Here is a 27,873-nt window from a genome sequence, read left to right as displayed (position 1 = left end):
ATAGATTTTAAAAGTAAAGAATTCTATGTGCTAAAAAATATGCATAATTTTTAGAGCACATTGTTTGTTTGCAAAGACTCAGGATTTAATCCACTGTTATCCTTATATGGTGTCAAGAAATAGTTTTAGATTTTGAAATACACAAAATTTTCAAAATGTGGTGGGAAGTGTTTAAAGGACACTTTTCATAGTTTTGGATAAGAACGTAGAGAATAATGGTTAGAGTGATGTCACAATTGACTTATGGTTCCAGAGGAACAAGAATTTTATTGGTCAATATAATCATGTTACACATTGCACATAATGTGAAGCAGTGTCAGGGATTCTCCCACATGATGCTGACCTCAGACTCAGAGAACTAATTGCTTATTTAGCAGGAGAAACATGAAGAATGGGTCACATTTAGCTATGCCATGGTTTCTGCTGATTGCTGTTTCAGGACTTTAGTTGAAATAAGAACAGTACTGAAAGAACTGGAAATGGGAAACTTTATGAGGAATGTTGTGGTATGTAGTTTTATGTGGCAGACAAACTGTGTGAACTTCATGATATCTGAAACTGTTAGAAATCAATGCCACCAGAAAGACATTGCATAGTCAGCACTGGGAGAAATGAAAAGGTCCTTAAAGGAAAAAACACCACTGGTTGAAGTAATTAATATGATTTAGAAATAAGAACTTAGAGAAAAAGCCCCAGGACCATCACATGATTTGGTGAATAGAGTGTCCTTACTGCAAAATGTGAGAGATTTCAATAGGAAAAATTAATAATTTAAGTCAGTGGAAACAATAAGAGCTCATGCAATCATCTCAATGTAATGATTGTTTTCAAAAGGGTTTTCTAAAGTTATATTACAAATGTTTACTTATTTTGGGGACTGGAAACGCACAAGTCCAACTTCAGAAAATCAATTCCTTACTTCATCATGAGGTTCCAGGGAATTAAGCTCAGAATATAATATCTGGTGAGAAGAAGCCATACCCACAAAGCCATCACAGGAAAAACATGTGACCTAATATGTGATGGTCAGAACGGTAGAGATCCAGTGAAATTCAGTTTAGATGAAGAATCATGTGAACTATGTTTTAAGTAAATATTTGCCCCTGTGGTGTCTTTCATCCCTGTTATGAGGAAGTGTGTTTAATTCTGGCCTAAACAAAACAATGTAGCACTTAGGGACAAAGATTACAATTAGAATGCTTGCACTGGAAGCCAGGATAGAGAACATTTCCATAGCTACCCTGACCTTCCCAGTGGTGCTGTGGTAGACAGGGAGGAACATGACCCATATACTGCAGAACACAAGCATGCTGAAAGCCATGGACTTGGATTCATTAAATGTGTCAGGAAGGTTCCTGGACAAGAAAGCCATGAGGTAACTACCCAAGGCCATGACTCCCAGGTAGGCCAGAGCACAGTGGAAGGCAACAGCTGAGCCCTTGTTGCAAAGAATGATGATGTGTCCCTGTTCAAAGTGAGCATCCATGTCAATAAAGGGAGGGCATGTTCCCAGCCATATGCCAGAGAGAAGTACTTGTATCAGAGTGCAAGCTGGAATGACACATTTAGAGACCTGTGATATCTGCAACCATCTGATCTTTCTTCCTGGAGCTGTAATCTTGAAGGCCATAACTACAGTGATGGTTTTGGCCAACACAGTGGATAGAGTCACAGTGAACAGAAGTCTAAACACGTTCTGTTGCAGGATACATGTGGCTGTGTGTGGAAGACCAAGGAAAAGCAATGGACAGAGGAAACAGAGGGTCAGAGTGATGAGCAGGATGTAACTGAGAGATCTGTTATTGGCCTTGACTATTGGAGTGTCTCTGTGGTTTACAAAGACTCCAATAGTAAGAGCTGTGAGATTAGAAAATCCAAGGGACACGAGTGTGAGTCCCTTCCCCAAGGGATCCTCATAGGCCAGAAAGGTGACAGTTTTCTCCAGGCAGTATGTCTTCTCTGCATTTGCATAATGTGTTTCTGGACACTGCACACACTGATCCATACCTGGTGGAAATGAAGTTGATCATGAATGCATGGTCAAGTTTCCCTTTATCCTACTACATTTTATGCTTCAAACTCATTGGATTGTTATTACAACCATGTTCCCTTGTCACTTTTGGTATAGAGATATGAGTATTCTAAAGTGAATAATCACACAAGTTAATGTTTATACTTCTTTCCAAAAACCCCATGAAGAGTATCCTTTTCTGGAGAAAAGGGTATTTTTCACATTATACATTATAAATATATCACTGAGGAAACCATGCAGGAACTGAAGGGAGGATAAGGAGGTAAGAACTGAAGCTGAGTCCACTGGGTGTGGGGCTGCCTGCCCTGCCTCTACTATTTTCCCTGACCTGCTTTGTTATGTAGATTGTGATCACCTCATCAGAGCTGCACCAACCCAGTGAGGCAGTGCAGCCCACAGCAACCACTAAACATGAGTATGTACAAAACTCTTTGCTACAGTCCAGCCCTTCAAAGGATTTTCAATTGTGGTTTTTCTTTTATTACATAAATCTTGATTGTGTCAAACTGACAATGAAAACACCCATAAAATCTCATACCTAGAGCCTATTTATTTTAGTTGTATATTGAAGTATTCTTATTTTTTGCTTTTTACCTCTCTTTTATTTGTATTTTGTAATACAGTTGAAGCATATATTTTCAAACTAGAAAATACCAAATTACATTGCAATAACTAATTCAATTTTTATGCCAGTTCTCAAAAAATATTTCTAAATTTCCAATAGAAGATGCGAATTCAATTTTGAAATAGACATTTTTCATTGAATTTCTTATGTAAAATGATTTTTTAGTCTGGAATATATGACACAAATTCATTTTTTTAATTTTTTTATTCGATATAATTTATTTACATTTCAAATGATTTCCCCTTTTCTAGCCCCCCACTCACCGAAAGTCCCGTAAGCCCCCTTCTCTTCCCCTGTCCTCCCACCCACCCCTTCCCACTTCCCCGTTCTGGTTTTGCCGAATACTGTTTCACTGAGTCTTTCCAGAACCAGGGGCCACTCCTCCTTTCTTCTTGTACCTCATTTGATGTGTGGATTATGTTTTGGGTATTCCAGTTTTCCAGGTCAATAACCACTTATTAGTGAGTGCATACCATGATTTACCTCTCTTTTATTTATATTTTTTAATACAGTTGAAGCATATATTTTCAAACTAGAAAATACCAAATTACATGGCAATAACTTATTCCATTTTTATGCCAGTTCTCAAAAATATTTCTAAATTTCCAATAGAAGATGCGAATTCAATTTTGAAATAGACATATTTCATTGAATTTCTCATGTAAAATGATTTTTTAGTCTGGGATGTATGACACAAATTCATTTTTATTTATAAATTTCTTTGAGTTTGAAAATGTTTTCTCCTCATGTGATCTTGGTTGGAAACTACTAAATATGTGTTCAAAGCATTCCTTATCTTTCCCCAGCCCCTTTCATTTTTGATGGAAGGAAGTTCTCACAGGTATTATAGTGAATATATGGATGTTTGATAAAAGTTAGTAGGCCTTTTCTCTTTTAACTACTACTGGGTTCTGTGATGAAATTAAGGGTAGAGTAGGGGATGGAAGTTCCTTTTCATATTGAGATATTTTCGTGGCTATTAGTTTACTGTTTTGGAAAACTTTTTGAAAGATTTTCAGGAAAACAACTACTTAATAGTTAAATTTATGTTTTCTTTGTTCCTCCAGAATAGATTTTAAGAACTAAATCTTTGTGAATAAAACTCAGAGGAGAAAAATAAATGCTCCTAATATTATTTAATCACATATTTCTTGTCACAAATAACTTTCAGTAATTTTGTAAAGGCTTCATTTCAAAAACTATTTTAGTTTCACTTTTCCTTAAAAGATACAGAAAGACTACATTTACTTCTTTTTACACTCAGTTCTGCATTTGTGTATCTTTCTTATGCTTTCTTAAACTCTCCTGTCAAATAGTTAACATTTTCTCAATGTGACTATTCATGCTAATGTAACACTTTTACATAAATCTGTTCTGCTCTGTTGCTAGATTATTTTTGTTGCTGTGTTATGCTAGCTTTTAATATTGTATCTTATAAACAATATTCATTAATTTATGGCAACTGATCTATAAGACACAATTTGTTTTGTATAAGGCTTATGGTTTGTCTTGAAATATATGTTTATTATATTTCCCTGTATTCAAATTCCTTTGATCAGGAATTTCTTTAACTTTTGACTGTTCAACATATATTTAGCTGTATTTTTAATCAATACAATCTGATACTGTGATGTAGGTCCAAACCTTTATTCTATTCCATCCCTCCAAATGTACATATCTCTAAAGTGTCTGAACTTCAGTCTGTAATAAAGGAAGCATTTTGGGGAGACAGTTGAAGTGGTCCTTCTACAACCACATTAAATTCTTAAGTGGAATTTATATGTCTTCAATCTGCATACAGGAACTACAACCGAATTAACAGGCAATTAGGTAGTCTATATGTAGCAGAGAAATACCTTATATAAAATATTTTACAGTCAAATAATGGAAATTAATAGATGAGGAAATATAATTATCCGGAAATCTGCACCAGACTTCTATTCTCCCACTACCTCTCTACCCAGCTTCATCAAGCCTGTTGATCCAGAACCAAAACATTTAGATTTCTTTCCTTCTCTAATCGTCCCTGCCCAAAGAACTTTGTCAGGCATGGCTCTGAGGAGATAGTCCCTGCCAGATATAAAATTTTCTGCCAAGTCTCTTGCCATCTTTTTAAGACCTGCTATTCCAGAACCATATAGCCCAAAAATATACACCAGGGGCCTGTCACACAAAGATCACGGTGGTTAGCCATCATCCCAATATATATCACAACAGGAACATGCAGTGACTAAAACATCTAGATGGCTGTAGGAGTTCTCTAGTGGAGTTTTTTTGGGTCACTTAGGTAGACTATCATGTCATCTGCAAATAATGATAGTTTAACTTCTTCCTTTCCAATTTGTATCCCTTTGACCTCCTTATGTTGTCGAATTATTTATTGTTTTATTTATTGTTTTATTATTTAAAAAAACATCTAGATGGCTAAAGGCATGAAACGAACTCAAACACAAAATTCAATAATATTATGACACCAACAGGGCAAACTTACTCTACAACAGCAAGCCCTGCATATCTTAACACAACTGAACCACGGTGCCCTTAAATCCAGTCTTATGAAGATGATAGAGGCCGTTAAAGAGGAAAGAATAAAATGCTTAAAAAAGAAAAGGAAAACACAATCAGACAAATATAGGACTTTACAGAGGAAACAAATAAATCTCTTAAAGTAATAGCAGAAACTACAGTTAACCAGAGAAGTAAGTAAAGTTGTTCAGGAAATGAAAGTGGAAATAGAAGCCAGAATGAAAATCCAAACTGAGGGTAAACAGCAGATGGAAACCCTAAAGAAGCTTACAGAACAACAAATGCAAGTATCACCAATAAGATAAAAGGATGTAGGAGAGAATCTCAGGCATACAAAAATAGAAACTGGCACATCAGTAAAAGAAAATGTTAACGCTAAAATATCCCAGAAACAAAACAGCCAAGAAATCTGGAATACAAAGAAAACAAGGAACCTTAGAATGATCAGAATAGTAGAAGCTAAAGAGTCCTAGATCCCAGGGTGAGAAAGTATTTCCAACAAAATTATATTAGAAAAAATCACAATGTAAAGAGAGAAATACCTATAAAGATAAAAGATGCTTGTGAAACACAAAATAGAGTGGGCCAGAAAAGTCCTCCCTCAACAAAATAATGAAAATGCAGAATGTAGAGGACTAAGAAAGACTAAGCACTGAGGGAAAAGACCAGGTATCATTCCATGGCAGACCTGTTAGAATTGTGCATTTTCAATAGATTCTCTAAAAACTGAAGGGCCTGGACAGATATCTTAAAGCCTATGAAAAAATCACACATGCCAACCTGGAGTCCTATAACCAGAAAAACTGTCAATCACAATAGATGGAGTAAACAACCATAATTCAAGACAAGTCTGGATTTAAACAATATCTATCCAAAAATCCATTCCTACAACAAAGTGCTAGAAGGAAAACTCCAACAGAAACATGATAGCTAATTTGAAGGAAACACAAGATATAGGTAATTCCATATAAGGAAAATCAATTTAAACACACACAAACCCATATACACACAACACCAACATCAAATAATAGGGATAAACAAACACTGACCATTAATATTTCTCACCATCTATTGATTCAATTTCTCAATAAATGACACAGACTAAGAGAACAAGTATAAAAACAGGAACTATCTGTACTGGCTGGTTTTGTGTGTCAACCTGAAACAGGTTGGACTTACCACAGAGACATTTGCTTCATTTGAGAAAATGGCTCCATGAGATACAGCTGTGGGGCATTTTCTCAATTAGTGATTACAGGGAAGGGCCCCTTGTCAGTGCTGCCATCCCTGGGCTGGTAGTCTTGCTTTCCATAAGAAAGCAGGCCAAGAAATCCAGGGATGCTAGCCCAAAAGTAACATCCCTCCATGGCCTCTGCATCAGCTCCTGCTTCCTGACCTGCTTGAGTTCCAGTCCTTACTTCCTTTAGTGATGAACAGCAATGTGGATGTGTAAGCTGAATAAACCCTTTCCTCCCCAACTTCCTTCGTGCTCATGATGTTTGTGCAGGAATAGAAACCCTGACTAAGATGCTTTCATTTTGCTGTATAAAACAGACATCTCAGCAATACCAATAGACATTACCTTAGAGTAAGTTCTGAAAAAAATTTCCAGGACAAAAACACTAGAAGTAAGCTGAAATAATCATTTTTTTTTACCATTTGAAACATTTTTATTAGAATTTTTTATTGGATATTTTCTCTATTTACATTTCAAAAGTTTTCCCCTTTCCAGGTTTCTCTTTGGAAACTCCCTGTCTCATCCCTCATACTCCTGCCTCTATAAGAACGCTCCCCCACCCACCCATTCCACCTTCCTGTCCTTTCATTCCCCTACACACTGGGGCATCCAACCACCTCAAGCCCAAGGGCCGCTCCTCCCACTGATGTCCAACAAGGCCATCCTCTGCCACATATGCTGCCAGAGCCCTGGGTCCCTCCGTATGTATTCTTTGGTTGGTGGTGCAGTCCCCAGGAACTCCAAGGCGTCTGGCTGTTGACCCTGTTGCTCCATCCATGGGGCTGCAAACCCCCTCATCTCTTTCAGTCCCTTCTCCAAATTTTCCATCTGTGATCCCATGTTCAGTCCAATGGTTGGCTGCAAGCATCCTCCTCTGCACTTGTCAGGCTTTGGCAGAGCCTCTCAGGAGACAACTATATCAGGCTCCCGTCAGCAAGCATTTCCCTGCATCCACAATAGCATGCAGTTTTGGCGAGATGGATCCTCAGGTGGAGCAGTCTACGGATGGCCTTTCCTTCAGTCACTGCTCCACACTTTGTTTCTATATTCCCTCCTGTGAGTATTTTGTTCCCCCTTCTATGCAGGACTGAAATATCCACACTTTGGTCTTCCTTCTTCTTGAGCTTCATATGGTCTGTAAATTGTATCTTAGCTATTCTGAGCTTTTGGGCTAATATCCACTTATCAGTGACTGCATTCCATGTGTGTTCTTTTGTGACTGGGCTACCTCACTCAGGATGATAGTTTCTAATTCCATCCATTTGCCTTAGAATTTCATGAAGTCATTGTTTTTAATAGCTGAGTAGTATTCCATTGTGTAAATGTACACATTTTCTGTATCCATTCCTTGGTTGAGGGACATCTGGGTTCTTTCCAGCTTCTGGCTATTATAAATAAGGCTGCTATGAACATAGTGGAGCATGTGTCCTTATTACATGTTGGAGCATCTTCTGGGCATATGCCCAGGAGTGGTATAGCTGGGTCCTCAGGTAGTACTATGTCCAATTTTCTGAGGATCCTCCAGACTGATTTCCAGATTGGTTGTAACAGTTTGTAATCCCACCAACAGTAGAGGAATGTTCCTCTTTCTCCACATCCTCTCCAGGATCCATTTGAAACTTTTATACATGATTCAGTGAATCTTGATCATATGGATACACCCTCTCTCCCCCACCATCATCCCTCCCAACGTTCTCCCCTTCCAACGTTGTGTCCTTCATTTCCGTGTCCAGTTGGTGTTCCTCATATGTGCATGGGTATAAGGTTATCCATGGGCAGTCCACTAGAGGCCACACCTCCACAGAGGGGAGAGTCTCCCTCCTCTAGAAGCCACAACTGCCAGCAGTGCCTCAGTGGGGCCTTAGCAACCTATTTCCCACCCATGTTAGAATTTTCGATGGGCAGGATCTTAACGTGGGTCTTGTATAGATGGTCACAGCTGCTATGGGTTCATGTGCAGCAGTGCGTCCTGTCCGGAAGACAGCATCTCCCAGCATTCCTCCTGTCTCTGCTTCTTACCGTCTTTCTTGAGAGTTCCTCTTCTGCCATGCTCCCCGGGCATCAGGAGAGGAAGAGGGCAGGCTGATGTGGATGTCCTGTCTGTGACTGAGCACACAGACTCCCTTACTCTCAGCACTAAGCAGCTGGGGGCCTCCGCAGTAGTCTGGACCCTCTGCAATAAGAAGCTTCTAAGACCAAGGCTGAGAGCCGTGCCCTTCAGCGCCATCCCTCCTGAGTCTTCATTCCATCTAGGCAGTTTCTCGATTCTGGTTACCATCATCCCCTAGACCTCAGTTTTCTAATCCATACAATGGGGCTGATGATCTTGTTCACCTTACAGAGATATTGAGAGGGCCATCTGAGAAGATATGTGTGGTGGCGATCCCTGCTTACCTTCAGCATGTCTTAGCAGCAGATGGTCCCGTCTCTACTACCCTGGAGAGGTAAACTGAGCATGTAATTAATTTTCTGTCTCTGATTCTGTCGGGTTCATGGTAGAGGCCTTCCCAGAGTCGATCAAGTTCATCTTTAGAGAACCATTTGATTAAAATGTCGTATTGGAGATGACTTTCAGCTCAACACAGTAGGTCGCTATTAATTCTCAATGAGACTTGAACCTTGGCGTTGGGTCTGTTGACAAAGATTCCCCTTGAATTCCTCTTGAAAGCTGGAAGACTTCTCAATCTCATGAGGCTACCCGCAGTGCCTAGCCAAGGGCTCCTGCACCCATATCATGTAACCCCATAGTTAGCACTGCCCAAGGAAGCTCCTTGTACCCTTGACCTGAACTGGAAAACTTATCAGGATGGGTGTGAGTACATGCTGAGAGGGCAGCTAGGGTCAGAGAGGGGACACTTGTCTGTCACCCTCCTGGTTTCCTCCTTTTGCAGAGTGGAAGATTCAGATATCTTCGTCCTGCTATGGTTAGAGTACCACAGTGAAATAACAGAGCAAGTGAGTTTGGAAGTCAGCTAAACCAGGGTTCACAGGTGGCTTCTGCCCAGGCAGCCTTGGATAGGAGATTTATTTTCATGAGGCATGTTGACGATATTGGCCTTTCTTTGGCTATTAATTTAAATTTATGTTTTACTCGCTCCAGTTTCCTTCACTCACATTTAATCCTAGCACAACTCAATGAAGCAGGTACTTTGAATGATCCCTTTTCTATGGATAAGAAATTTGAACTAACCTGCCCCACATAACACAACTCATAAGAGGTGGTGCTGGGATTCAGACCAGGGCTTCAAACCCCATGAGCTTTATTGGTGCTAGAATGTGAAGCACTCGGTCTGGAGTCTGAAAGGTTATGAAAGCCAGTTTGGGTAGGGGCTCTGTTCCCATGTTGATTCTCCCAGCACTAATATTATAGCTACCCTCTGTGTAGCTGTCCTCTATAGAACTGTCGGCTGCATATCAAGAGGGACTTTGATTCACCCCAGGCACGTCTTGTCTTGAAGGACTTTTCCTGTTTCTTACCCTCCTGTGTCTGGAATGTCACGTATCCCCACCCAAGCCTTGTCTCCTGAGTCTGTTAGAACAAGAACCTGGTTGGTTATTTGATCTGGATACTCTACAGTAGTGTGGGTCAGAGCCCATTATCAAGTCTTAAAATTAACGTTTTAGTTGTGTGCACTTATATATAAATGGTGTGTATGCCATTGATGTTAAAAAGCTGTCACTAGCTTCATTGCAGTCCATGATTATGAAAGCACTGATTCAAAGCAGATTCCCACAGGGGCTGTGGCTGGGACCAGGTGACCTCCTGTCTCTTCTGGTTCTGAGGTGTTTGTATCTGCCGGTCAGTCTTTGCAGCTCAGGGCTAATTTCTCACCATCCCAGGAATTATGTTACTTGGTGTTGTTTGATTATGCCTAGCTGCTGGGGAGGCAATCACTCTCTCTTGTTCAATTAAGCTCATCTGTGCTCTTCAGCCTGCTAAATGAAGCCTTCTATTGCAGTTGAGAATTTGCTTCTGTCTGAATCAGAGCTCCACATTTGCCCATTTCCAACAGCTGTGGATTCTAATTGTAAAGAAACACCGTGGAGGTTTTTCTCTGGCTCTTAATTGAGTTTTTCCCCCTTATAGATTGCCAACTGCTGCTGGTCCCTTTCTTTTTTTTTTAATTCTAATTTTTTATTGGATATAATTTATTTATATTTCAAATGATTTCCCCTTTTCTAGCCCCCCCACTCCCCGAAAGTCCCGTAAGCCCCCTTCTCTTCCCCTGTTCTCCCACCCACCCCTTCCCACTTCCCCGTTATACTGTTTCACTGAGTCATTCCAGACTTATACTTATTAAAATAAACTTCCAACTAAAATTAATAAAAGGAGATGGGAATGGATAATTCATACTCAGCAAAGGAAAAATCTACTAAGATGATATTTCAATTCTCAACATGCATGCCTCCAGTTCAAAGGCATGAACATTTGTAAACGAAACATTGATAAAGCTTGAACCACATGTCAAACTCTGAACATTACTAGTGGTTAATTTCAACACCCTGTTTTCACCAATTGACATGTTATTTAGTCAGAAACTAAACAGAGAAATAACAAAACTTACAGACATTATGAATCAAATGAACTTAAAAGGCATCTAGAGAATATTTCACACAAACACAAAAGAATATACTGTCTTCTCAGCACCTAATGGATTCGTCCCCCCAATATTTACCAGATAATCAGTCACAAAGCATCCTTCATGGATACAAGAAAATTGAAACATCATCTTTTCTGTTATGAGAGAACCTTGGAGGAAATTTGGACTTCAACAACAGAAATACCATGAAACTTAAACACTCATGAAAACTGAAGAACTCATTACTCAGTGATCTCTGGATTAGGGGAGAAATAAAGAAATTTTTAGATTTCAATAAAAACAAAGCACAGCAAACCCAAATTTTTGGGAAACAGTAAAAATAGTGCTAAGAGGAAGGATCATTGCACTGAGTGTCTTTATAAAGAATTTAATTTGAAAATTCTCAAAAGAGTAATTTAAACATAAATGTGAGAGCTCTAGAAAAAGGAAACACCAGGAAGAGGAGGCAAGCAGAGGAAATAATCAAATCAGGGCTGAAATCAATCATTTAGAGCTAAAGGAATAAAATTAATCAATGAAGACAAGAACTAGTTCATCGAGAAAATCAATAAGATAGACAAAACCTCACCATATTAACTACATAGCAATCGTATCAAAATAAATAAAACCCACACTTGAGAATTCCTTGTTTAGCTCTGTACCCCATTGTTAATAGGTTTCTTTTGTTCTCTGGAATCTAACTTCTTAAATTCTTTGTGTATATTGGATATTAGCCCTCTACCGGATATCCGGTTGGTAAAGATCTTTTCTCAATTTGTTGGTTGCCATTGTGTTTGTTCTATTGACAGTGTCCTTTGTCTTACAGAAACTTTGTAGTTTTGAGAGGTCCCATTTGTCAATTCTTTATCTTAGAGCATAAGTCATTGGTGCTCTGTTCAGGAAATTTTCCCCTGTGTCCATGTGCTCGAGGTTCTTCCCCACTTACTCTTCTATTAGTTTCAGTGGATCTGGTTTGATGTGGAGGTCCTTGATCCAATTGAACTTGAGCTTTGTACAAGGAGATAATAATGGATAATTTGCATTCTTCTGCATGCTGACCACCAGTTAAAGCATAGCCATTTGGTGAAACGGCTATCTTTTTCTCACTGGATGGTTTTAGCTACTTTGTCAAATATCAAGTGACCATAGGTGTGTTGTTTCATTTCTGGGTCTTCAATTCCATTGCACTGATCTACCAGCCTGTCACTGTACCAGTTTACCATTCACTTTTTAAACACTTTTGCTCTGTAGTATAGTTTGAGGTCCAGGATGCTGGATTCCCACAGAAGTTCTTTTATTTTTGAGAATTGTTTTTACTATCCTAGGTTTTTTGTTATGCCAGATGAATTTGAGAATTGCTCTTTCTAACTCTGAAAAATTGAGTTGAATTTGGATGTGGACGGCATTTAGTCTGTGTATTGCTTTTGGCAAGATTGTCATTTTTAATATATTAATCCTGCCAATCCACAAGCATGGGAGATCTTTCCATCTTCTGAGGTCTTCTTCAATTTCTTTCTTCAGTGACTTGAATAGTTTGTCATACAGATCTTTGACTTGTTTCGTTAGAGTCAGACCAAGATACTTTATATTGTTGGTAATTACTGTGAAAGATGTTATATTTGTAATTTCTTTCTCTTACTGAGAAACACCTAAAGAAATGTTCAACATCCTTAGTCATCATGGAAATGCAAATCAAAACAACATTGAATTTCTGCCTCACCCCAGTCAGAATGGCTAAGATCAAAAACTCAAGTGACAGCAGGTGCTGGCAAGGATGTGGAGTAAGAGGAACGCCCCTCCCCTCCACTGCTGGTGGGACTGCAAGCTGGTACAACCACTCTAAAGTCAATTTGGTGTTTCCTCAGAAATTTGGAAATAGTATTACTTGATGACCCAGCTCTACCACTGCTGGGCATATACCCAGATGATTCTCCAACATGTAATAAGGACACATGCTACACTATGTTCATAGCAGCCAGAAGCTGGGAAGAACCTACATGTTCCTCAACACTGGGATGGATACAGAAAATGTGGTTCATTTACACAATAGAATGCACTATTCAGCTATTAAAAACAATGAATTTATTAATTTTGAAATTCTTAGGGGATTGAATGGAAGCAGAAGATATCATCCCAAGTGAGATAACCCAATCACAAAAGACTTGAAGTTCTTGTCATACAGATCTTTGACTTGTTTGGTTAGAGTCACACCAAGATACTTTATATTGTCGGTGACTATTGTGAAGGATGTTATTTTTGTAATTTCTTTCTCTTGATGAGAAACAACTAAAGAAATATTCAACACCTTAGTCATCAGGGAAATGCAAATCAAAACGACACTGAATTTCCACCTCACCCAGTCAGAATGGCTAAGATCAAAAACTCAAGTGACAGCAGGTGCTGGAGAGGATGTGGAGAAAGAGGAGCACCCCTCCCCTCCACTGCTGTTGAGACTGCAAGCTGATACAACCACTCTGAAGTCAGTTTGCTGTTTCCTCAGAAAATTGGACATAGTATTACCTGATGACCCAGCTCTACCACTGCTGGGCATATACCCAGATGATTCTCCAACATGTAATAAGGACACATGCTACACTATGTTCATAGCAGCCAGAAGCTTGGAAGAACCTATATGTTCCTCAACACTGGAGTGGATACAGAAAATGTGGTACATTTACACAATGGAATACACTATTCAGGTATTAAAAACAATAAATTTATTAATTTTGAAATTCTTAGGGAAATGAATGGAAGTAGAAGATGTCATCCCACGTGGTATGTGCTCACTGATAAGTGGATATTAGCCTAGAAGCTCAGAATACCTAAGATACAATTCCCAGACCAAACAAAGCCCAAGAAGAAGGAACACCAAAGTATGAATACTTTGGTCCTTCTTAGAAGGGGGCACAAAATGGCCATGGGAGGAGATAAAGAGACCAAATGTGAGCAGAGCCTGAATGAAAGACCTTCCAGAGACTGCCCGACAGAGAGATTAATCCCATATACAGTCACCAAACCCAATCACTATTGTGGATGCCAACAAGCACTTGCTGACAGTAGCCCGAAATAGCTGTCTCTTGAGAGGCTCTGCCAGTACCAGACAAATGCAGAGGTGGATGATCTCAGAAAACCACTGAAGTGATCATAAGGTCCCCAATGGAGGACCTAGAGAAAGGACCCAAGGAGCTGAAGGAACTTGTAGCCCCATAGGAGAAACAACAATATGAACCAACCAGAACACCCCAGAGCTCCCAGGGACTAATCCACCAACCAAAGAGTAAACATGGAGGAACCCATGGTTCCCACTTCGTATGTAGCAGAGGATGGCCTTGTTGGACATCAAAGGGAGGAGAGTCCCTTGGTCCTGAGAAGATTCGATGCCTCAGTATAGGAGAATGCCAGGACAAGGAAGCATGAGTGTGTAGGTTGGTGAGCAGGGGGAGGGGCGATGGAATAGGGCGTTTTCAGAGGGGAAACGAGGAAAGGGGATAACGTTTGAAATGTAAGTAAAGAAAACATCTAATCAAACATAAATAACTATATATAAATAAATAAAATCAGAAATGAAAAGGGAGGCAAAAACACAGACAAGAAAAAAAAAAGTGTTAGCTTACTGCAAAGTTTATACTCCACAAAACTGGAAACGTTTAATGAACTGGCTGAATTTCTAAACAAATTCCACACTTACTAAAGTTAAGTCAAGATCAGGTATACAAATATCTATAAAACCCTAAAAGAAAAAGAGAGAAGCAGTCATGAAATTTCTCTTGATTAAAAATACCCTAGAAAATTGGAATACCCAAAACATAATCCACACATCAAATGATGTGCAAGAAGAATGTAGGAGTGGCCCCTAGTTCTGGAAAGACTCAGTGTAGCAGTATAGGGCAAAACCAGAACAGGGAATTGGGAAGGGGTGGATGGGAGAACAGGGGAAGGGAATAGGGCTTATGGGACTTTTGGGTAGTGGGGGACCAGAAAAGGGGAAATCATTTGAAATTTAAATAAAAAATATATCAAATAAAAAATACCCAGGGCCAGGTGGTTTTATTACAGAATTCTCCCAGACTTTTAAAGGAGAGCTAAAACCAATGCTTCACGGATTATCCCACCAAATAGAAGCAGGAGCACTGCCAAACTCATTTTATGAGTCCACCGTCAAACTGATACACAAATTTCACAGACTCAACAAAGAAAGATAATTTTGGACCTATTTCACTTATGCATATTGATGCAGAAATACTAGAATATATCTATAAAAATCAAAACTCACAAACCAATTACAAGAACACATCAAAAATGTCATACACCTTAACTCAGTAGGATTCATCCCTGAGATCCAAAGATGGTTCAATACATGAAAATCCTTCTGCCTGATTCACCATATAAAAAAACTGAAGAATAAAAAACATAATGATCATCTCATTAAATGCTGAAGGAAGCATTATGAAAATGTGATACCAATTCACTCAAAAAAAAGGAACCTCCTAGCTTGACAGAGCACTGGAAATCCCAACAAGCAGCAGAAAGAGTCAGATGCAGATATTTGCACCTAACCAATAGACAGAAGCATCTGACCCCTGTTGTTGAACTAGAGAAGATTGAAAGAAGCTGAGGAGAAGAGCGATCCTGTAGGAGGACCAGCAGTCTCAATTAATCTGGACTTATGTGATGCTTCGATCACTGGACCACCAAACAGGCAGCATATACCAGCTCCCAGCACACATACAGTAGAGGACTGATGGGTCAGTGTTCCGAGATGATGCACCTAACCATCAAGAGACTGGAGACCTCAGGGAGTTTAGAGGTCAGGCAGGGTGGGGGTCTGGACCTCCATGTGGAGACAGAGGGTGTGAAGGAAGTATGAGATGTTGAACAGTTGGTGAGTACATGGGGGTGAATAAAATATGGAGTGTAAAAAATTAATTAAAAGAAAGAAAATGTGACATCAATTCATTTTTAAAGTATTTGAAAAATCAGGGATATATGTCAAATATTTAAATTTTACACAACCAACATACTGAAAGCCAGTAGCTAATATCAAATTAAATGGACAGAAACTTAGGTAATTCCACTAAGATCAGGGGCAAGACAATGTTGCCCAATCTCACTAATCTATTCAATACAGAGGTTGAAGTAGTAGCTGGAACAGTCAGAGAACTAAAACAGATCAAGTGGCTACAAATTAGAAAGAAAGAAGTCAAAGTATTGCTTTTGACAGATAATATGATAATAAACATAAATAACTCCAAAAATTCTACCAGAGAACACCTACAACTGATGAATACTCGAGGAGTAGGGGCCCAGAAAAGGGGAAATCATTCAAAATGTAAATAAAAAATATATTGAATAAAATAAAAAAAATTAATAAAAAATGAAAAAAGAAATAATAATAAAAGAAATATTAAAAATCACAAAAAAGTGGCTGAATACAAAATTAACATTAAAAAATGCCATATTCCTTCTTTACACAAATGATAAATGAGCTGAGAAAGAAATTAGGGAAACAGATTTCTTTGCAATATTGACAAATAATATAAATATCTTCATGTAATTCTAGCCATGCAACTGCAAACCTATAAGAAATTATCTTAAAATCACTGAAGAAAACATTGAGAAAACTATCAGAATATCGAAAGATCTCTCATGCCCTTGAAATCAAAATTAACATAATGTAAATGATTACCAAACGAAAAGTAATCTACATATTCAAACCGATTCCCATCAAAATTAAAATACAATTCTTTATAGACCTTGAAATAGTAATCTTAACTTTATATGGAAAAACAAAATCCCAGCATCACTAAGGGAATCCTGAAATATAATAGAACTTTTGGAGGTTCTATTATAACCCCATCCTTGACCTTAAGTAATAGTAATAAAATCAGCATGATACTAGTCTAGGAACAAACAGATTGATCAATGGAATCAATCCTCAAAGACACATGCCTACAGACACTTAAATTTCTGACAAAAACCCAAAATCATACAATGGGGAAAAAAGAAAGCATCTAAATAATAGTGGTGAGCTAATGGGATGTCTGATGTAGAGGAAAGAAAATAGATGTATATCTATCACCCTGCACAAAACTTCAAGTGAAGTGGATCAAAGACGTTAGCATAAAGACTCCAGAGAACCAGGTAATGCTATTAAAAATGGAATACAGAGCTAATAAAAGAATTTCCAAAGAAGGAATCTCAAGTGGCTTAGATGCTCCTAGTGAATTGTTCAACATTCTTAGTCATCAGGGAAATGTAAATCAAAATGACCCTCAGATTCCACCACACACCCTTTAGAATAACTAAAATCAAACTCTCAGGTGACAGCAAATGCTGGTAAGGATGTGGAGAAAGAGGCAAACTCTTCTATTGCTGGTGGGAATGGAAGCTGGTAAAACCACTCTTGAAATCAGTCTGATAATCTCTCAGAAAATTGTAAATAGTACTACCTGAGGATCCAGTTACACCACTCCTGGGCATATATCCAAAAGATGCTCCAATATGATCATATCAGCCTTTTTTATAATAGCCAGAACTTGAAACAACCCAGATGCCCATCAATGAAAGAATGGATACAATACTTATCATACAAATACACAATGGAGTGCTATTTAGCTATAAGAAATGGCAACTTTGAGTTTTGCATTCAAATGGATGGAAGTAGAAAATACCATCCTTACTGAGGATGTCGAGCAGCAAAAGAACATGAAACATATGTACTACTCTCTCATAGTGATCTGGCTATTAGGCAAAAGGCTTGTAATACCCATGATACAATGGACAAACTATGAAGATCAAGCTGAAAGAAGACCAAATTGTGGATCCTTCAGTCCTACTTAGAAGATGGAAGAAAATAATAATGGGAGCTAGAGGGAGAAAATTAGTTGACAGAGCAGAGGATGAGAAGAAAAGAGTGTCAGGATACAATTCACAGACTATATGAAGCTCAAGAAGAAAGAAGAACAAATTATGGATACTCTAGTCCTTCTTAGTAGGGGGAACTAAATACCCACAGGAGGAGATACAGAGAAAAAGTGTAGATCAGAGACTGAGGGAGAGATAATCCAGAGACTGCCCCACCTAGGGATCCATCTCATATACAGTTACAAAACCTGGACACTATTGTGGATGCCAACAAGTGCTTGCTGATAGGAGCCTGATATAGCTGTCACCTGGGAGGCTCTGCCAGTGATTGACAAATATAGAGGTGGATGCTCTCAGCCAACCATTGAACTGAGCAAAATGGACAAGCTAGAGAAAAGACCCAAGGAGCTGAAGGGGTTTGCAGCGCCATAGGAAGAACAACAGTATGAACCACCCAGCTCCACCAGAGCTCCCAGGGACTAAACCATCAACCATAGAGTACACATGGACGGACCCATGTCTCTAGATACATATGAAGCAGAGGATGGCCTTGTTGGACATCAAAGGGAGGAGAGGCCCTTGGTACTGAGAAAGCTAGATGCCCCAGTATAGGGGAACCCCAAGACAGGGAAGCGATAGTCCGTGGAATGGTGAGCAGGGGGAGGGGCGATGAGTTAGGGGATTTTCAGGAGGAAATCAGGAATGGGGACGACATTTGAAATGTAAATAAAGAATATAACTAATAAAAATAAAAGTGCTTGCTTAGAGGAGCCAGATACAGGTGTCTACTAACAGAGCCTGAGAAATACAGATGGGGATGCTCATAGCCAACCGCTAGACTGAGCACAAGAATCCCAATGGAGGAGTTAGACGAAGGCCTGCAGGAGCTGAAGGGGTTGCAACTCCATAGGAAGAACAGTATCAACCAACCAGAACACATGTAGAGAACCATGGGTACAGCTGCATATGCACCAGAAGATTACCTTATCTGGCATCAGTGGGAGGGGAGCCCTTTAGTCCTGTGGAGGGTTGATGACGCAGCGGTGGAGAATGCTAGGGCTCTGAAGTAGGAAGGTGTTGTGTGGGTGGGGGTGGCATCATCATAGAAGCAGGAGGGATAGGATTGGAGGGTTGCTGAAGGCAAAATAGGAAGAGAGATAATATTTGAAATGTAAACAAATAAAACAAACAATAAAAAAATTTAAAGAAAGAGCATAGACTTAAAGATCTAGTTGCGAATCTGAAGTAATGTAATTGCCACGTAGTTCTCTTGTTTAGTTTTTTTTCATTACTTAGTTTTGTCAGTGCGCCGTAGAGAGGATGTAAAACCCTCTGAGAGACTTGTCCTTCACCTGTCTCATTGGAAATCTCATTGTCTGGGCAAGGACTGCAGTCAAAGCAACAGGTAGGCCTTCCCTCCAGAACAACTTTCCTGAATCCAGGGCTGCAGCTCTCACTGCAGACAGACCGAGGAATCTGAAAAATATTTAATACAAGATACAAAATGCTTAGCTCCTAATCAGTGCCCAAGTACATATTTTATAATGGAAGGTGTATTAATTAAAATTTATATTTAAAAATGTACAAACGTGCTATTGAATGAAAAGTGGAAATGAAGTTTGGCCAGCAACAGCGATCGCTTTCCTCCTGCTGAATGTGGACAGAATCTGCCCATTTTCCTCACATCACTGCTGTCCTGATTCCCTGCCATGATGAACTTCACCCTCCAACTGTGATGTTCTGAAGACAATCCTACTTTCCTCGCATTGGTTTTGTTGCCATTTTTCCAAGATGAGACTTAAGAATAAAGGGACATCCTCTCAGTTTGTTGTGTGTCTGCCAAAGGCTTAAAAGCAAAGGCCGCCAGAAAACTGACTGTGACTGCCTTTCTAGTTGTCTTAGTTGTGGTTTCTATTGTGATCAAACACCGTGCCAATAGTAAACTGAGGACAGACATGTTTCTCATCAATGGAAATAAGGACAGGAGTTAAAGCAGGAAACTGGAAAATTAATAGAAATGGAGAACATGCAGTATTTCTGTTTACTATCCTGCTAATCATGGGTTTATCATCCATGATTCTTAAACAACTTAGGACCACCTGACACCACTCCATTTTATGTGTCATTGAGATTATTTTTTCACTAATTGTTTTATTAATTTCACATACAGGATGCTACCTCTCCTAGTCCACACCCTAACACTCCTCCCCCTGGCCTGCTGTGCTGAGAGGGTGTGGGCCCCCTGGATTTACTGCCACTCTGCCACATCATGTCTCTACAGGATTAGCTTCAAACTCTCCCACTCTGGCCAAGGAAGGCAGCTAAGTTGTGGAGTGAGTCCCACAGATAGCTTAAGGACAGCCCCCACTTCAGCTTTTTGGAACAAACATGGAGTTTGAGCTGCACATCTACTACATATTTTGAGGGTGTTGAGACTATGTCTATCTCATGTATGACCTTTGATTGGTGGATTATTTTGTCAGAGCCCCCAAGGGTTGAGGTTACTAGACTCTTGGTCTTCCTGTGCAGTTCCTAAACTATCCTCAATCCTTCCATAAGAGACCCTTAGCTCTGTCCAGTGTTAGGCTGTGGATCTCTTCATCTGTGTCTGTCTACTGTTGGGTGAAGCATCTTGGACGACACTTGTGCTAGGTCTTTTTCTGCAAGCATAACAAAATATCATTAACTGTTTCAGGGATTGAGTATTGCCCCAGGATGGTTCTCAAATTGGGCCAATTATTGGTTGGCCATTCTATCAATCTCTCTTCCATCCTTGCATTTCTTTTAAATAGGACAGATTTGGGGTCAAAATTTTTGTGTCTGTGTTGTTGTCCTTATCCCCCCAAGGCAGGACCAGCATGGCTATAGGAGTTGTTTGTCCTCTTCATGTACTATATCTCCACGGCTATTTTTCTCAGCTATGATCACCTGAATTTTCTACTGGTACCCTTCCTAAAGCCATGTTTCTGACACTTCTTGTGATTCCCCCAAACCCTCCACTGCTGGCAGCTACAGATTGCCTTTCATTCTTCTAATTCTCCCAACACCTGATACTGAGACCACCATTCCCTACCACCTTCCCTCTCACACCCAAGTCCTTCCTCCATCTACCAATTATGACTATTTAAAAACCACTTCTAAGTGAGATTCAAGTATTCTCGCTTCAGTATCTTGCTTTGTTTAGCTTCGTTGGGCCTGTGGATTGAATCAGGGCTATCATGTACTTTATGACTAATGTCCTCTCAAGAGTGAGCAAATACAGTGCATGCCTTTTGGGTCTGGGTTACCTCATTGAGCAGGATATTTTCTAGTTCCATCTGTTTTCCTTGAAAGTTTACAATTGCCAAGTGTTTTAATAGCTGAATAGTAGACCACTAAGTGAATGAACCACATTTTCTGAATCTGTTTTTCTATTGAGGCCTATCTGCGTTGTTTCCAGTTTCTGGCTATTATGGATAAGGATGCTATAAAGATAGTAGAGCAAGTGTCTTTCTGATATGGTAGAGCAGTTTTGGTTATATGCCCAGAAGCAGTATATATACACTTCTTCACGTAGTACTATTTCAAGTTTTCTGAGAAAATGCCAGATTGTTTTCCTGTGTGATTGTACAAGTTTGCAATCACACCAGAAAGAGAGGAGTGCTGCCCTTTATCTATATCCTTACTACCATATGCTATCTCTTGAGTATTTCTTTTTATTTTAGCCATTTTGATTGGTGTAAGATGATTTCTCAGGGTCATTTTCACTTGCATTTCCCTGATGACTATGGTTGTTGGACATTTCTTTAACTGCTTCTAAGACATTCAAGGCTCCTCTTTTGAGAATTCTCTATTTAGTTCTTTACCACATTTTAAAAATTTTGTTATTAGCTTTTCAAAATAAGGAATCTAATTTCTTGAATTACTCATTATTTAGAATATTAGACTTCTACTGAATGTAATGTTAATGAAGATCTTTTCACAGTCTATCAGCTGCCACTTTTGTCCTATTGATAATGTCCTTTGCCTTATGGAAGAATTTCAGGTTCAGTTATCAATGGTTTCATGATCCGTCCAGGAAACTGTCTTCTCTGCCAATGGGTTCAAAGCTTTTCACACTTTCTCTTCTATTAGACTCTGTGTATCTTGGTATTATGTTAAGGTTTGTTTTTTTATTTATTTATTTTATTTACTTTGCAAATGATTTCCCCTTTTCTGGGTCCCCACTCCCCGCAAGTCCCATAAGCCCTCTTCTGTCCCCCTATTCTTCCATCTACCCCTTCCCACTTCCCTGCTCTGGAATTCTCCTATACTCTTGCACGGAGTCTTTCCAGAACCAGGGCCCACTCCTCCATTCTTTTTGGACATCATTTAATTTGTGGATTATGTCCGGAGTATTCAAAGTTTCTAGGCTAACATCCACTTATCTGTGAGTGCATACCATGATTGATCTTTTGAGACTGGGTTACCTCACTTAGTATGATGTTCTCCATCTCCATCCATTTGTCTAAGAATTTCATGAATTCGTTGTTTCTAATGGCTGAATAGTACTCCATTGTGTAAATATACCACATTTTTAGTATCCATTCCTCCGTTGAAGGACATCTAGGCTCTTTCCAGCTTCTGGCTACTACAAATAGGGCTGCTATCAACATAGTCGAGCATGTGTCCTTATTGCATGCTGAAGAATCCTCTGGATATATGCCCAGTAGTGTGGTTGCACCATCTTGCAATCCCACCAGCAGTGGAGGAGTGTTCCTCTTTCTCCACATCCTCGCCAACACCTGCTGTCTCCTGAGTTTTTGACCTTAGCCATTCTGACTGGTGTGAGGTGAAGATTAACGGAACAACTGAAAACCCTGGAACAAGAAGAAGCTAATTCACCCAGGAGGAGGAGAAGACAGGAAATCATCAAACTCAGGGCCGAAATCAATCAAGTAGAAACCACGAGAACCATACAAAGAATCAACAAGACCAAAAGCTGGTTCTTTGAAAAAATCAACAAGATAGATAAACCCTTAGCCAGACTAGCCAAAGGGCACAGAGAAAGTATCTAAATTAACAAAATTAGAAATGAAAACGGAGATATCACAACAGAAACCGAGGAAATTCAAAAAATCATCAGATCCTACTACAAAAACCTGTACTCAACACAACTGGAGAATCTGGAGGAAATGGACATTTTCTTAGACAGATACCAGTTACCAAAATTAAACCAGGATCAAATAGACCATCTAAACAGACCCATAACCCCTAAAGAAATAGAAGGGGTCATAGATAGGCTTCCAACCAATAAAAGCACAGGACCAGATGGTTTCAGTGCAGAATTCTATCAGACCTTCAAAGAAGACTTAACACCAATACTCTTCAAACTCTTCCACCAAATAGAAACAGAAAGAACACTACCAAACTCCTTCTTCGAAGCCACTATTACGCTGATACCAAAACCACACAAAGACCCAACTAAGAAAGAGAATTTCAGGCCAATCTCCCTTATGAACATCGATGCAAAAATACTAAATAAAATTCTTGCCCACTGAATCCAAGAACACATCAAAACGATCATCCACCATGATCAAGTAGGCTTCATCCCAGGGATGCAGGGATGGTTCAATATACGGAAATCCATAAATACTATCCACTACATAAACAAACTCAAAGAAAAAAACCACATGACCATTTCATTAGATGCTGAAAAAGCATTTGACAAAATTCAGCATCCTTTCATGCTAAAAATCTTGGAAAAGACAGGAATACAAGGCCCATATCTAAACATAGTAAAAGCAATATACAGCAAACCGGTAGCCAACATCAAACTAAATGGAGAGAAACTTGAGGCAATCCCACTAAAATCAGGGACTAGACAAGGCTGCCCCCTCTCTCCATATCTTTTCAATATGTTAAGGTTTTTGATGCACTTGGTCTTGGGTGTCTTCAGAGTGATAAATATTGGTCTATTTGCCTTCTTCTATAAGCATATATTCAGTAGGAGAGATATCATTTGTTGAAGATGCTTTCTTTCTTTTTCCATTGTAAGGTTTGGCTTCTGTCAAAAATCAAGTGTCTGTAAATGTACTACAGGGAGCTGATTTCATTCCACTGATCAACTACTTTCATTTTATAGGAAACTATAAAGGTTTTATACCATTGCTCAGTATTACATTTTGAGGGCAAGGATGGTGATTTCTCCCAAAGTTCTTTTATTGTTCAGGTTCATTTAGCTATCCTTGGTTCTTGTTTTTTCCATATGAAGTTGAGAATTGCTCTTTGAAGGTCTGTAAATAATTGTGTGAGAATTTTCATAGGAATTACACTGTATCTGTAGATTCCTTTATTAAATTTGTAAAATTTAGGTAACACTCTAAATTTCCAATTTTCACTAGATTAATCAAATTCATCCATGAGGATGAAAGAGGTTTCCATCTTCTCACATCTTCTTCAATTTATTTCTTCAAGGACTTGAATTTGTTTTCATACACGCCTTTCATTTCCTTGGTTAGAGATACATCAAAATAGTTTACATTATTTGTGGTTATTATTGGTAAGGTTGTTTTTTTCACTAATTTCTTTCTAATCCCATTTTTTTTAATAAATTAGGGAAATATCTCCCATATTAATGGTCCCTCATACTACAATGTTTTATGATAATACTCGACAGGTTTTCCTTGATGAAAGAAGATCAGAAATACTATCTATACTAAGATTCCTCTTCTCAGGGAAGTTCAATTTATGTTATTTTGAAAAAAATTTACCTTGGACTCTAGAAGTTAATGTAAACAGCCTGATATCTCTTATGTTACAATGACATCAGAAAGTACTAACTGATAACCTTTCTTTAAAGGTCAAAATAATTAGATAATTTAAAAATATTTAAAACACTTCCACAAGAATGAGCGATCAGTAAAACTCTTAATAATAATAGTTATGAGTGTATTGATGGGGTAATTATTAACAACCAAGATTTACTACATCAAGAAGCATATAAGATTTACTTAGAATCACACCTCTGTAAATCCTATGGGCCAGTTAATCATGTATTCAGATATCATCAGCTGTTCCCCCTTGGAAGCACTAGGAACAAATGTACCCACTTTCATCAATAGTGAAAGACCTGATGGAAAGTTCCAAACATTGTGAATATCATACTCTGGATCAGCCATCCTTTTCCAGTCCAGAACCACAGGGTCACCAACAGAGTTTTTGAATTGAATATTCTTCAGAAAAGGGTGAAGCTAAAAGATATGAGAAATCGTATGATGAAGTTGAAGTTATGGATTTATAATTTAATTATGAATAAGGAGTTATTTCCTGACAATAAGGTATGATGTTAACACTGTTTTAATTAATTATCTATGGGATTGAACACAACAAAAGAAACCTTAGGAGAAAATAAATATAATTTATTTCTTAAATGTCAGTTTGCATAGAAAATGCCAGGCCAAGAAGAACCAAATGATCAAAGATAATACAGCAAACAAGTCACAACTTTTTATCCCTTTTCAAAAGATTGAAACTACTTCATTTCTATCACTATTATCTAATAGAATAAAATATAATTCCAAGAATCTATAAAATGCTACAAAAGAGCGTATTACTTTGCCATGGTTGAAAAAAAACTATCTTATTACTCTTCCAAGTACTACTAAATGTTCAAGGAGTATGGAGTGAACAGATCCCAACTTCTTTGAAAAACTAGGTATATCCTTATATTTCCGGACATTTTCACAGCCTCAATGTTTAAGATGAAGTTATTTGAGTTTGATGGATAGTAGGAGTGGGCTGATTTAGAGCACATACTTATGCTAATGGCATACAGGAATTTTGCATATATTTTGTGTAAAATGAACTTGAAAACCTGGATTTTTTTTCTTCTTTCTTTTTTCTTTTTGTTCTGGTTTATTTGCAAGAATGAGAACATGCATTTCAAACAATCAAATGTTTTATAAACTTAGCAACATAGAATACAATGGCAGTTTTCAAACTAGAAAGCATAGCTTAACATGAATTGGTAGCCATGATTTACATGTATGTTGACTTCTATGAAACCCAGAGATACACAGTTGTCCTGTATGCTTCACTGACTTAAAGAGTGCTTATAGTTCCTATGAATAAAAAGTCACTCAACATTTCCCTAGATCCAATGACCTAACGCCCAAAAGTCGCCTGACACATGCCTCTCAAGACAGCTTAACAGGGTAACCCCAGGAGACCCAGCAGCTTGGCACTTGGATTTGGATTGCAGATGCAGTCACATTGACAACTATGACTACCCATCACAACTAACTGTATGTCATGCTGTGAAACACCAAATTATTCTTATTTATCTAAAGTGGGGTATCCTCTAAACAACATTTTCATTGCCTTTACCCTCTAATCACCTTTTCTTGGCAATTCCCATTCTACTTTCTAAATCTACTCTAGAATTTGGATCTACATTTCCTTTTTTATAGGTTTTGTATGCTTTTCAATGTAATTATTCAGTTCCATCCTGATTGCAGTTCCTCTTTTTAGACTAATCCATCTCACCACCCAACCCCCATCAACTTCTCTGAGATGGTGGAGCATCCCCTGGGTATTCCCAACTCTAAGACATGAAGATTCCTCAGGGATCGGCACATTAATGAAAGTCTTGGTTTTTCTACTGAGAAATTATCAAGACAAATATCTCTGCTATTTTTTTTGTTTGCTTGGGGGTTTTGGTTCTTTTTCAAGACAGGGTTTCTCTGTGTAGTCCTAGCTGTCCTGGAACTCACTCTGTAGACCAAGCTGGTCTCGAACTCAGAGATCTGCCTACTTCTGCCTCCCAAGTGCTGGGATTACAGGCATGTGCCACCATGCCCAGCTATCTCTGCTATTTCTACAAAAAGAAGAATTAGTCTGTTGAACAGAATCTTCTACAGGCCACTTATCATATACATAGACATTGAACTATATTGATATCTAAGCACTGAAATATGCACTATGTCTTATGGGTTATTGAATGGAAAAATAATATAGTATTACTAGTTTGAGAGCTTTTCAGGCATCTGTGACATGTTGGTGAATTTAAAATACAAAGAAAGGCACATTACCTGCCAGGGGGATAACAGAGTCCTATCAATATTTGCCTGTGGTTGAACTTGTATTTGATTGAGATTCTTCTCATGGAGACTGTGGGCCACTGCATACACAGCATTGTACACATTGTAACTCTCTTCAGTCATGACCATTTCAAAAAGACTCCTTGGCAACAATCCCAAAGATGCATTGGACAGACATTTTTTCGATGATTTTAGGTACAGAAGGCAATCTTGAGCAATTGAAAAAAATCATCCACAAGATAAGAAGAAAAGTATCTTCTGGGTACTTAACAGGATTGGCTTCCCACATAAATTTTGTGAAACCAACAATCTCCCCATGATGGGGTGAAAAAGTGAGAGCCCCATGGGATAAATGTAACACTGTATATGGATGAATACTTGGGCTAATCCAGTTTTTATCCATAACCCAGATTTTATTCATTGTGTACTTTCTATGGATATTTACTATTACAGTTAATAGTAAATTAATGGGTCCATAAATTACAATCACATCTGCTGATGACTCTAGAGTACGCATCTGATCATAGGTTAGCGAATGATATATTGATTCTCCCACAAACGATACTGTTTCCACAAAAGCTATGCAGGCTTTGTTCTTTTCCATCTCCATTCTAAAATCTGATGCAAACTGAGAACCTTTGTGGTCATCTGTGATGAGCAGTCCCACCCAGGTCCAGCTGAAATGAAGCATCAAAGAGGAAATACCACAGAACAGAGCTGTGTCTTTGGGGGCTACCTGGTACAGAGATGTAAACTGATTTGTGTCAATCTTTGCATGATCAAAAGGCCCAACAGTAAGCTGAAAGGAAATCAGTATTTTAAAAAGTAGAACAATAAATGCCATGTAAATAGTCTTAGTCTTAAAAACCCGGTTTAAGTTATAAAGTTGATACTCTGCTCAATAGTTCTTAATGTCACATCTCATCTCCTGAGTGTTTCCAGAAAAATTA

General features: G+C 38.7%; 1 pseudogene; it reads right to left on the bottom strand.

Moving 5' to 3' along the window:
- Nucleotides 1–1,078: 1,078 nt before the first annotated feature.
- Nucleotides 1,079–27,873, bottom strand: part of LOC127670811 (vomeronasal type-2 receptor 116-like) — a 46,662-nt pseudogene continuing 19,867 nt past the window's right edge.

The sequence above is a fragment of the Apodemus sylvaticus genome, chromosome 20 (genome assembly GCF_947179515.1).
Source record: "Apodemus sylvaticus chromosome 20, mApoSyl1.1, whole genome shotgun sequence".
NCBI classification, from domain to species: domain Eukaryota; kingdom Metazoa; phylum Chordata; class Mammalia; order Rodentia; family Muridae; genus Apodemus; species Apodemus sylvaticus.
The sequence above is the reverse complement of the archived record's forward strand: the minus strand, read 5'-3'. Positions and strand labels throughout refer to the sequence as shown.